This window comes from Rhagoletis zephyria, unplaced genomic scaffold, assembly GCF_001687245.7.
Source record: "Rhagoletis zephyria isolate East Lansing unplaced genomic scaffold, Rhagoletis_zephyria_1.1 Rzeph_scaffold_00780, whole genome shotgun sequence".
NCBI classification, from domain to species: domain Eukaryota; kingdom Metazoa; phylum Arthropoda; class Insecta; order Diptera; family Tephritidae; genus Rhagoletis; species Rhagoletis zephyria.
The window spans coordinates 143,099-153,144 of NW_016157864.1; the positions used below are offsets into that span (position 1 = coordinate 143,099).

At 32.6% G+C, this 10,046-nt stretch overlaps 1 long non-coding RNA gene across 1 annotated transcript in view; it reads left to right on the top strand.

Moving 5' to 3' along the window:
• The window catches only part of LOC108361512 (uncharacterized), a 132,485-nt gene extending 124,932 nt beyond the window's left edge, over positions 1-7,553 (top strand). The window contains exon 3 of the long non-coding RNA XR_001847310.1: positions 7,489-7,553. This is a non-coding gene — a long non-coding RNA (uncharacterized LOC108361512). The remainder of the gene's footprint in view (positions 1-7,488) is intronic.
• Positions 7,554-10,046: the final 2,493 nt, after the last annotated feature.

Sequence of the window (10,046 nt, forward strand, 5' to 3'; positions counted from 1 at the left end):
GTCGTCGTCGTACTTGTAGCTACCACGCGATTGTGCTTCGTGTCGCGTAATTGACTTGTGTATTGCGTATATGAATTGTATTGCTTCAACTGCCACTCCAAATTGCACTAGATTGCTGATGTTAACAAAGAAACCGCCAGTGTTGCACTCTTCCTGATTGAGTTAAAGCGCTGGAAGCCCAAACGGATCTGTTAACAATGTGGGCTGCGTTGGTAGTGGTGGTACGCCTTCAAAAGGAGTTGTAGAGCTTAAAGGATCTATAGCCGAAGCAATGGGGCTGCTGATTGTTTAACTTCCATAGGTATGTAGAATTCCGCGGTTCTTGTGGCGATGTTGCGTTAGTCTCCTATGTTTCTAATCCTTAATTACCAATAGATTGGTCAGCTTCTCCTGGCAGGATCGCCAAAAATGTAGTTGATTCCAAAGATTTTTTTTTTTATATATTTATTAAAAGTTAACAAAACTTAATTTATTTTTATGTTGTTAGCAATTCGAGAAAAGTTTGAATAATCAAAAATTTGATTGACGAACCACAAAAATCACATTTTGTATTTGTGTTATTATCTTTTATTGTACTGTGTTCATTTCAACTTTGTAATTTTGGAAATTTTAGATTTATGTGATTTTTGTGGTTCGTCAATCAAATAGAAAATTTTTATTGTTCAAACTTTCAACTTTAAAAATAGAAATCTTAAATTTTTCTATATTAATTTTTCTATATTAATTTTAATATTGAACATATATAAAAAAAAAATCTTTGGAATCAACTACAATTATTATCTCCGAGTGAAAAAATAAAAATCCTAAAATAACCATTATTTGTGATCGAAAATATAAAGTCGACCAATAATTATTTTCGTTGGGCGTAAAAATAAAACTTAATAACAATTACTATTTTTGAGCGAAAAAATAAGAATCATAAAAAATTGATGAAATGCTGATTTAAACTATTTTACTCATAATGATTACCGTCCCTACCGTACCCGTTTAGTATTTATAAATCCCGAGTGTTCTTCAGGGTTGTTTATTAAGTTCAACCGAAGATATTTTAATCTTAACCTCTTGAAATTTGGATAGCCTGGCAGAAAGTGTTTGGGTTATTCAACCTCATCATCCTCATCATCCACGGCCAAAAGTACATTGCAACTGTACATGTCTTAGTTGTCGACCGGCGTCAAATAAGTATTGATTGGTGGTACTATTTGCAAATAAGCGCAAGACGCCGCCGATGTCTAGTTGCCAAGATATAGGTTGTTGACATTAAGGTTAAGGAAATTTGACAATAAATTTTCTTAGCCATTTCTTGTGTGTTATTTTGTATAGAGTTTTTGCTTTTCTTGAGAGCTGGATACTAAGCTTATAAGAAAATTTGTCTCAATAACTTTTTCTTTACCATTTCTTGGATTTTTTTTTAATGAAATATGTACAAATAATAACATAAACACAGATTTGGTTTTTATTAACCCTTAACTTCAATTGCATTTCTGATTGGATACAAAAATGTAAAACCAATTGTGGGTCTATACGGGAAGGCATTGGTGTTTTTGAAAAGATTAAAAATAATTTACCTCAAAACGACCAGCGCATATATTTTTTGTTATTTTTTATTTTTTTTTGAGAATATAAAGCAATACTTGAACTGGACAACTGAATAAAAAAAAAATAAAACTTTACTTAATCTTTGTTGTTTTGCGAGCATATTTACCAAATTTTATTTTATTTTTTATTTTTAAAATGGATTTTTCTAGCTTATTTTCTTCGGCCCTGCTCATGAGCATCAACTAGCTAAAGATCATGGCCATCCCCACTTTTAAAATTACTTATATGTATGTCCAACAATATTGTATATTTGATTCGTCCGATTGTCAAAAGCTGTGTGCAGCCTGCCTGCGCAACAAGATGCCATTTCACTGCCTACACTAACTAACGATACTTAAGATATACACTTAAACTCATGCACTAACTTAATCTATGCGCAGCTCTTCAAGAATTCAACGAACTCGCCACTTAGCTATTCGAAGCTCACACGTGCCCCCCCCCCCCCNCCCCCCAACCGCATACTCTTTTGAGTCTCGTCCTTTTTGTTATACTAACTTTAACCGTTGCCGGGCATTGCGTACGCGACAAAGTCGACGAAAAGTTACAAGGGCACGTTGCCTTCTGCACCTACACCCCCACCTCCCACTTTTGTTTTAATAGCCTTTCTAGGTTCTGTCACAACAGCTTTGCTTGAGGACGAGGGGCCGCATGTCGGATGGAAATGTATGCATATGTATATGTATGTATGCAGTCGTTTTACTTTCGCAAAATTTTGACACTTTTTCGTGTTGCCTTTGTATAAGTGGGCTTAACATAGTCCCTAAGTGCTGCTGTCGCTTTTTTTGATAGCTTGCTTTGGGCCTGTGGCTTTTTTACGTATTTATTCGCTTTTTTTGGTTACTTAATATTTTTATTTTTTTTTGCATGCGTTGCGTATTTTACGCACGTACGTTTATGTCCTCGGAAATATGAAACGCTTCGTGATTTTTAATGAACTTAAATGTGAATATGTAAGCGTGGCGGCTATAAATGGACCAATATGAATGTAAGAGTGTGTAGCTCTGTACCTCTGTATGTGCTTACATACATACGTGTACTATAGGCGCCTTGGATGCTTGTTTGAGTTCATCGGTGCTAGCTTAGAGAGAAATGTGTATGTGAAAGCAACAACAAATTTAGAAATAACAAAGTTAGCTAACAGCGATGAACGTTGGTGAATTTGGTTGCATCTCAGTGATTTCGTTCGGTTCGCCATTCGCTAATTGCTGACGAATCGTGGGCGGCTAAAAGCTCAGTTCGTCTAGACTTAACTTAATTTAACTTACCATAAGAAATCATTACTGATTACTCAACAAGTCAACTTAAGCCAGAAGCGGAAATATTTTATTTTTGTGTTTCCTTTTTTTAGCAAACAAATTTGTCTGAAAAAGAATGTGTGCGTTCATTTATTTTTGAGAAATACTAAAACGAAAATATGGCAAGCCTGATTCTTTCAAACACCACTATCCAATTTCTATGAGGAAAATAAGATAACAAAAAACACTTTGGCTCGCTTTCCACTCCATATTCGGAGCGCTCCAAAAACGCTCCTTCCTGGTGTTTCTATGGTAGTCCTTTTTTACTTCATATTTGGAGCGCTCTGCATTTGGCTAACTGGGATATTACTGTGCCTTTTAGGCGATGATTTTGATGCTCATCATGCTTTAGTTTAGATACATAAGTTTTTATACACTAACAGCCTGATTCTGTGCACTTGGTAATTGGTAAATAAATGTTTTTTATAATTTGTAAACTTTTTGAAATTTATCAAGAATTGGAAGTCTAGCACAGAAATCAAAAGCTCTGTTGATAAATTACACTGCCAATACCTATATAGATATGCTCGGTGATTCCGAAAATCGACTTAATTTTTTTGGTATGGATATATTTTCGAGATACATATTTGCAATTTACCGTAATTCGGCTTAAAAAAAGAGTGGTTCAAAAAAAAAAAATAGAGCGAGTAGTTCCACACTACACTGAAACGTTTTAAAAAAAGAAAATTTTTTTATTTATTTCATAATTTTTTTTTTTTTTTACAGAAATGTAAAATATTATTTTTTTTTTTAATTTACATTTTTTCAATAAAAAGAAGTGATGAAGAAATTTAAATTATATAATTAAAGTTGGCGCATTTTGAAAAACTGTGACTCCTACTTTCTGGTCTATTATCAGAGCATTCCCAAAATACTACGTCTAAGTTATCTTCGGATGATTTTCATAAAATCGTAGGCGCATAGAGGACTCCAGACCGAATCTTTGCGGATTATCAGAGGGAGCATTCTTGGACTTCGAAATCACTCATTTAAGGAGTCCTTTTCAAATATATTGAAAGGCATTTTTCTCCCGAGGCTATGCTTCTTTGGGACTCTTTTCAGAGCCTACCTAGGAGCATAAGCTCACCGCACAGGGAGTCCGAATTGTACACCTTGCGGACTCCGCTGGTTGGCTTGGATATATTTAACATGCGTACTAAAGACATATCCATATGTATATGTAGTTACATAACTGCATATATACAAGACGATACTTATGAAAACGCGTGGGCGCGCAAAATCAGTCAATAGCCAATTTTTCATAGAAACTTCGCATAACGAGGTCATCCATTCCACAACCCATTACCACCCACTACCAATTTTCAACAGAATTTAGCCTTTGCTTGCCTAATTGGACCAAAAACTCAACGTCCGAATGTCGCGTCGTGGTTTTGCTTGCAATCCACTTTTCGCTCTGTTTTATGCCGGCGAAATGCTGCGCACAGGCCAGCTTATATTCCATTTTGATATTTACTTATGCAACACATAACATGTGTTTGAGTATGTGCATCTTTTGTAGCATCCCTGTCGTCAAATGTACTAGTTGAAAACTACCTCCCAACTAGTATGACCCGCATGCCCAACTAGTCAGCCAACTATCTTTCTTGCATGCAATCAACTGGTATTTTTAACATGGGAACGTCCTACGAGATGGCAGTTGTCAGATTTCGGTCAGAAATATACCAGTCTCATTCTAATTCAAAATAGACGTGAAAATACTAGTCCAATTATGGGCCAAAACCACTACTTTGGGAGTCAAAAAATAAAATGAATTCATGAATATACAAAAAAAAACTTTTGATTAAGTACTCTTTAATATATTACATATTTTTTATTTAGCAGCCATAGATTGGCCAATAATTAGTGTTGAATTTTTTGAGTATTAATTAAAACAAAAAATAAATACATAAATATATCAAACTTTCGAACAGAAATTTTAATGTATTTTCCATTAAATAAATGTTATTAAAAGTAAAAGCTTTCAGCTACAAGAAATACTATATTTTTTATCTATGTTAATAATATTTAATTTGCAAAGAAAACATTTTAGTTAAAAATAAAATTAATACTTTAGTTCATTTTTGAGTGAACTAAAATAAAAATAAAAGTTATCATTAAAAAAAATTGCATTCATTAGCTTTGCACATTTCAGTCCTTTATTTTGAAAATTTAATAAAAGTAATAATTAATATTTAAAATTTGTGATTTGGATAAGAATAAAATAAATAAATAATTCAAGCAGTTATTAATTTTTTTTAGTTTTTGTCTACAGTTTGGCTTGTTGATTGATAATTGAAATTAATCAAATAATTATATTAATCGTGTAATAAACAAAAGTCAAAAGTAACTAAAAATTGTCAAAAATAACAAAATAATGATGTAACTAAAATTAATCAATTAATTTAATTTTTTTAAGTAATTAATTATTAATCATTAAAAAGGTGCTAATACCGGTATTTAATCATTAAACGGTTATCCAAAAAAACATGCTTTATTTAATAATCATTATGAACATTAATAATTATTTAACATGTCTGGTGTAATTGAATACGTACTCGCTTTAACGGTTTACAATATACCCAAATAAGAGTTATAATATTTTGTGTAATTCATTGCATTAAACTGTCGAAGTCAAATAAAACAGGGGATGAATAAATCGTTTTCTACTTGGTACAAGTCTGGTCATTTTCGAACTAGTATGGTTTCAGTGAGGAAATTCTAGTTGTAAACTAGTATTTTTCCCGACTAGTTTGGGGTTGCTCTGCAGGGATTCTGTGATTGTATGCATGTTTGTATGCCACTAATTAAAATCATCGATTTTCATTGGTTGGCTAGTTGGCTGTGCATTGAATTGGTCCACATCCAGGCATGCCAATGCTACCAAGGGGGACTACAGCGCAACGCACAGGGGTGAAGAGAGGGTTGTGATGGCGGTAAACAGAAAACTACGTGATATTAAATTCTTTTTCTCAAAAGGGTTTTTGATACATACATATATGCATATCGTCACTTTAATTCACAAAGGCCCTAACCAAGAATTTTTTTATTTTACAGGAGAAGCAAAAAAACATTTTAAAATCATTTAAAAATATACTATTTTATAAAATTCCAGTGGTGATAGTTTACTGTATAAAAAATACGTGAAAATCAAGTGAAATCACTTGAAAAAGCTCATAACATGGAAATAAAAAAAGCATTTCATCCTATAAAAATGCTAGAGATAGAGATAGGTTGCCTTTACATTTGATATTGTCACATGGTAAACAAACATGGTAGGTATTACCATGTTTAACAAAAAGAAAAAAGTGGGTACATTTATCTATTGAAACTTGGTTTAAACGAACCTTTAAACCTTTAAAGAAAGTGGTTCGGTTTTTGGTTCGTATCAAAGATTTGTGGTCGGTTTTGTTTTCGATCTTTTTTATCGATTTTGTTATCGAAATTTTTATCGATATGGTTATTGATTTTGCTATCGATATTTTCGGAACTTTCCGATTTTTTATAGATTTTGTAATCGATTTTGTTATCAAATTCGTTATCGATGTTTTTATCGATTTTGTTATCGATATTCTTATCGGTTTTGCTATCAATTTTGCTATTGATATTATTATCCATTTTGTTATTGATATCGATGTATTTATCGATTTTTTTATCGAATTTGCTATGGATATTATTATCGCTTTTGTTATCGATATTTTTTTCTTAGTGTGTGCTTTCGTTTTTGACTTGGATGTGCTCTTAACCATACCACGTATTCTACTTTTAAATTTAGCGGCTGTGTCTCCGAGACAACCAGCAGACCAAGACGATAAAATTCTTACAAAATAAGTTGATATAAATATGTAAGTTAGTTTGATATAATATTTAAATTTAGTAAGAGTAAATTTGACGTTTAAAAGAGGTAGCAACCCTTTCCAAAAAAATAGTTTTGGAGAAAAATCTTTCTTTAAGCTCTTTCGATATACAGTCGTATTGCAACATGTATTTCATTTAACCTCTCATTAAATAATACTTGCTTGAACCTCTCTCGTTTTCTACCCGTATAAACCAATTTCATTTATGTCATTTTCTTACTAAATTTATTCTGAATTTTTATACATTTGGAAACCCTCTTCAGAAATATATAAAAGGACATAGAGCCTTTTATAATTCCTTTCTACTGACACCTGTATGTGTAAAATGTTTAACTAAAATTACTGATTTAATTTTTTTAAACTTTTTGAGCAGGTTGCAACACATAAACTTCTCTTGTGTAACAATCATGTGATCGGGTACTCTAACCTTACGTAAGTGGTCGGCATAGGTACAAATGTATTTGTATGAAAAAAAGTTCTTCAGGTACAACTCTGTACTTTTTTTGTATGTGTGTGAGTGTAGGTGGGAGCATTTGACTAGGTATATGCATTTATGTATGTGTATGTGTGTTAGATGTTCAAAATTCAAAAGTTGGTAAAAGCAAAATGCATATTTAAACAATGTCCGAATAAAAGTTTATAATTATGTACGTATGTAATAATTATAAAGATCGTTTTCAAAATTTTTCTTACCGGCTTAAGAGGCAAACAAAAACTAATAATCAAATATTTTTTTACAGATTTCATCGGGAAAAGGTAAACTAAACACTTCATTTTTCAAGAAACGCTCTAGAGGGTCCTACTAAAATAAAAAATTTGATTAAGGTATGTAAAAAAATTTATTTGCATACATATGTAGATATGTATGTACTTATGTGCATATTTATGAATCTCACCATTTCTAAGAAATATTTATTTACACACAAAATTCTTAAAATATTTACGTATGTGCTTAGTATTTCTAAAATCTGACTAAAACAAATCAAATTACAGAAGCCTTTCATAAATTTTTCCATTTCCGTCAAAGCATTTTGTACCAACTTCTAATGTTTGATTATTTTAACTACTTTGGCGTTTATTCCTGAATTATTATTTTTTTATTAAAACAATAAAAAATGAAAAAAGGACCCTAGCATAAATGCTTATTGTATTGTTAGTTATGCTGTTTACTCAGATGTTTGTTTTTGTTTGTAAATACTATATACTAAATTTCAGCGAAAAGGTAGTTATCCCTTAACTATTCAAGAAATTAATAATAAATTTCCAATTAAAAAAAAACACACTTCAGTAAAGATGAAGTTAAAGGCTTTATTACTTCCCACGGCATAATAGTGAAAGAGCGTTGTAAAATCTAACAGTTGTTGACTCTGACCAATGCTGCAAAGCCCATTAATTGCCATTGCGAGGTCCAGACTCCGATTCCGGCGATCGCAATACCAGAAAAAAAACTATGTATGTATGTCGTTTGATTCAATAATCAAAATCGCACCGCCTACAGAGTGAGTGTACTGTATTTAATATGTATAAAAAGTTTTCAATCTAAGATAACTTGAAGCGTACGTCACAAATCCCAAACCCAAATTTTCCTACTGGATACAGCAAAAGTCTGTGCTAATATTACAGGTGTTGTCGCTAGAGTTTGATGAATTTCGGGCAAACTTTTTGGTGAAAAATGATATTTGGCAATGGTTGTAATCGCCAGTATATGTATGTATGCGGTTGGTAGTTGTTGTGGCTCGACTTTTGTTGTTGGCCTGGTGGAATGTAGCCTCTAGTACAACCAGGTCAGACGCTCATTTATTTGCTCGCATTTGAAAGTATTCAACGAACCGTTGATGAATTTCTCCTATGTCTTTGCTTCCTTTACAAACACACTCTTAAATACATACATACTTCGTTATGTGCAAACGTATTTAAACTGACCATTTTCAATTTCTCTTGCAAACAGGCATACTACATACATACTTGCACCTAAATACATATTTACTGGTGTGTATGCGAAAATTTTACGCTTCAATATTGGTGCGCTAGTCGCTTTTGCTTTGGCGTTGGCTTTTAGTTTAGTTAGTTAGCACTGGCATACAATGAATCAAAATATATCTTTTTCCTGTGTGTGTGTGAAATACACACATATTTACACTACTGATAAAATGGCGCACACATGCGCATACTTATGCAACTAAATATTTATGTAGAATTGTCGTTGCTTCTCTGTACATCCGTTATTGTATCCTTTGAATTCTACGCTGGTGTTGATCCACTTTTGTGCTCAAGCGTGGCTGTGGCCATTTGTATGTATGTGCATGCATTTGTGTGTGTGTGTGTGGTGAATTTTTATTTTCTGTGGCCATCACTTTGCCCTCAATATCCAATCAATGGCTCAAAAAGCTTTTGTTTCGTTAAATTGATTGAATTGTCTCTTTTGCGTTGGCTGTTTCTGGTTTTCTGCAATGTGCCGGACATGGAAACGCATTGTATGTATGTATGCATGTATATAGTGTATAGAAAAATGTGAAATGAAAAATAACTAAATAATGCAAATATAAATAAACAATTCTGCATTTGTAAAATCTAAACAATTGAGATGTAACCGGTGCCTTTGGTTATTTGTGTGGAAAATGCAAAGCTTTTAGGCGAACTCAAATACGCATAGAATTAGTTTTGGTCCGAATTAGGAAACTAAAGTTGGGGGTAGTATCTGTGTTTAGTATTTCTCATGTAAAATACATATGTCAAATTTTTAAATTTTCTAACGATTCTAGTCAGTTTTTTGACTATAACTATGTTCAGATCGAAGTTTGTTCTGAGTTTTTAATTACAAAAGAAAGTTGCTTAATTAAAAAAAGTATCTCCTTAAATAAGCTACTGAGTCCCCTGCAGTCTGGTCTCAGAGCTGGCTTCTCGTGCTCTACGGCAGTTATGAAGGTTTTTAGACGATATACGCGATCCATTTGAGCAAGGTCACCTAACATTACTTTGCCTAGTTCTAAACTATTCCGCAAGTCTGGGTTCGAGCCCGACCAATATCAAAAACAAAAAAAAAGTTTTTTTTTTCCTAGTAGCTTTCGCCACTCAGCAGACAATGGAAATGGCCGTAGACCATGCCCAGACACATCCTTTATTTTTATTTTTTTATTTATTATCATTTTGCACACAATAGTCGTGAAAAATAGGGTTGAGGTGTTTTTGGCTGACTAGTTTAGAAAATGGTAACAAAGGGTTAAAAAATATAATGGTAGTTTTTCATAATCCCACTAAAATATATATATATATATCCATATATCGCATACAATAAGGA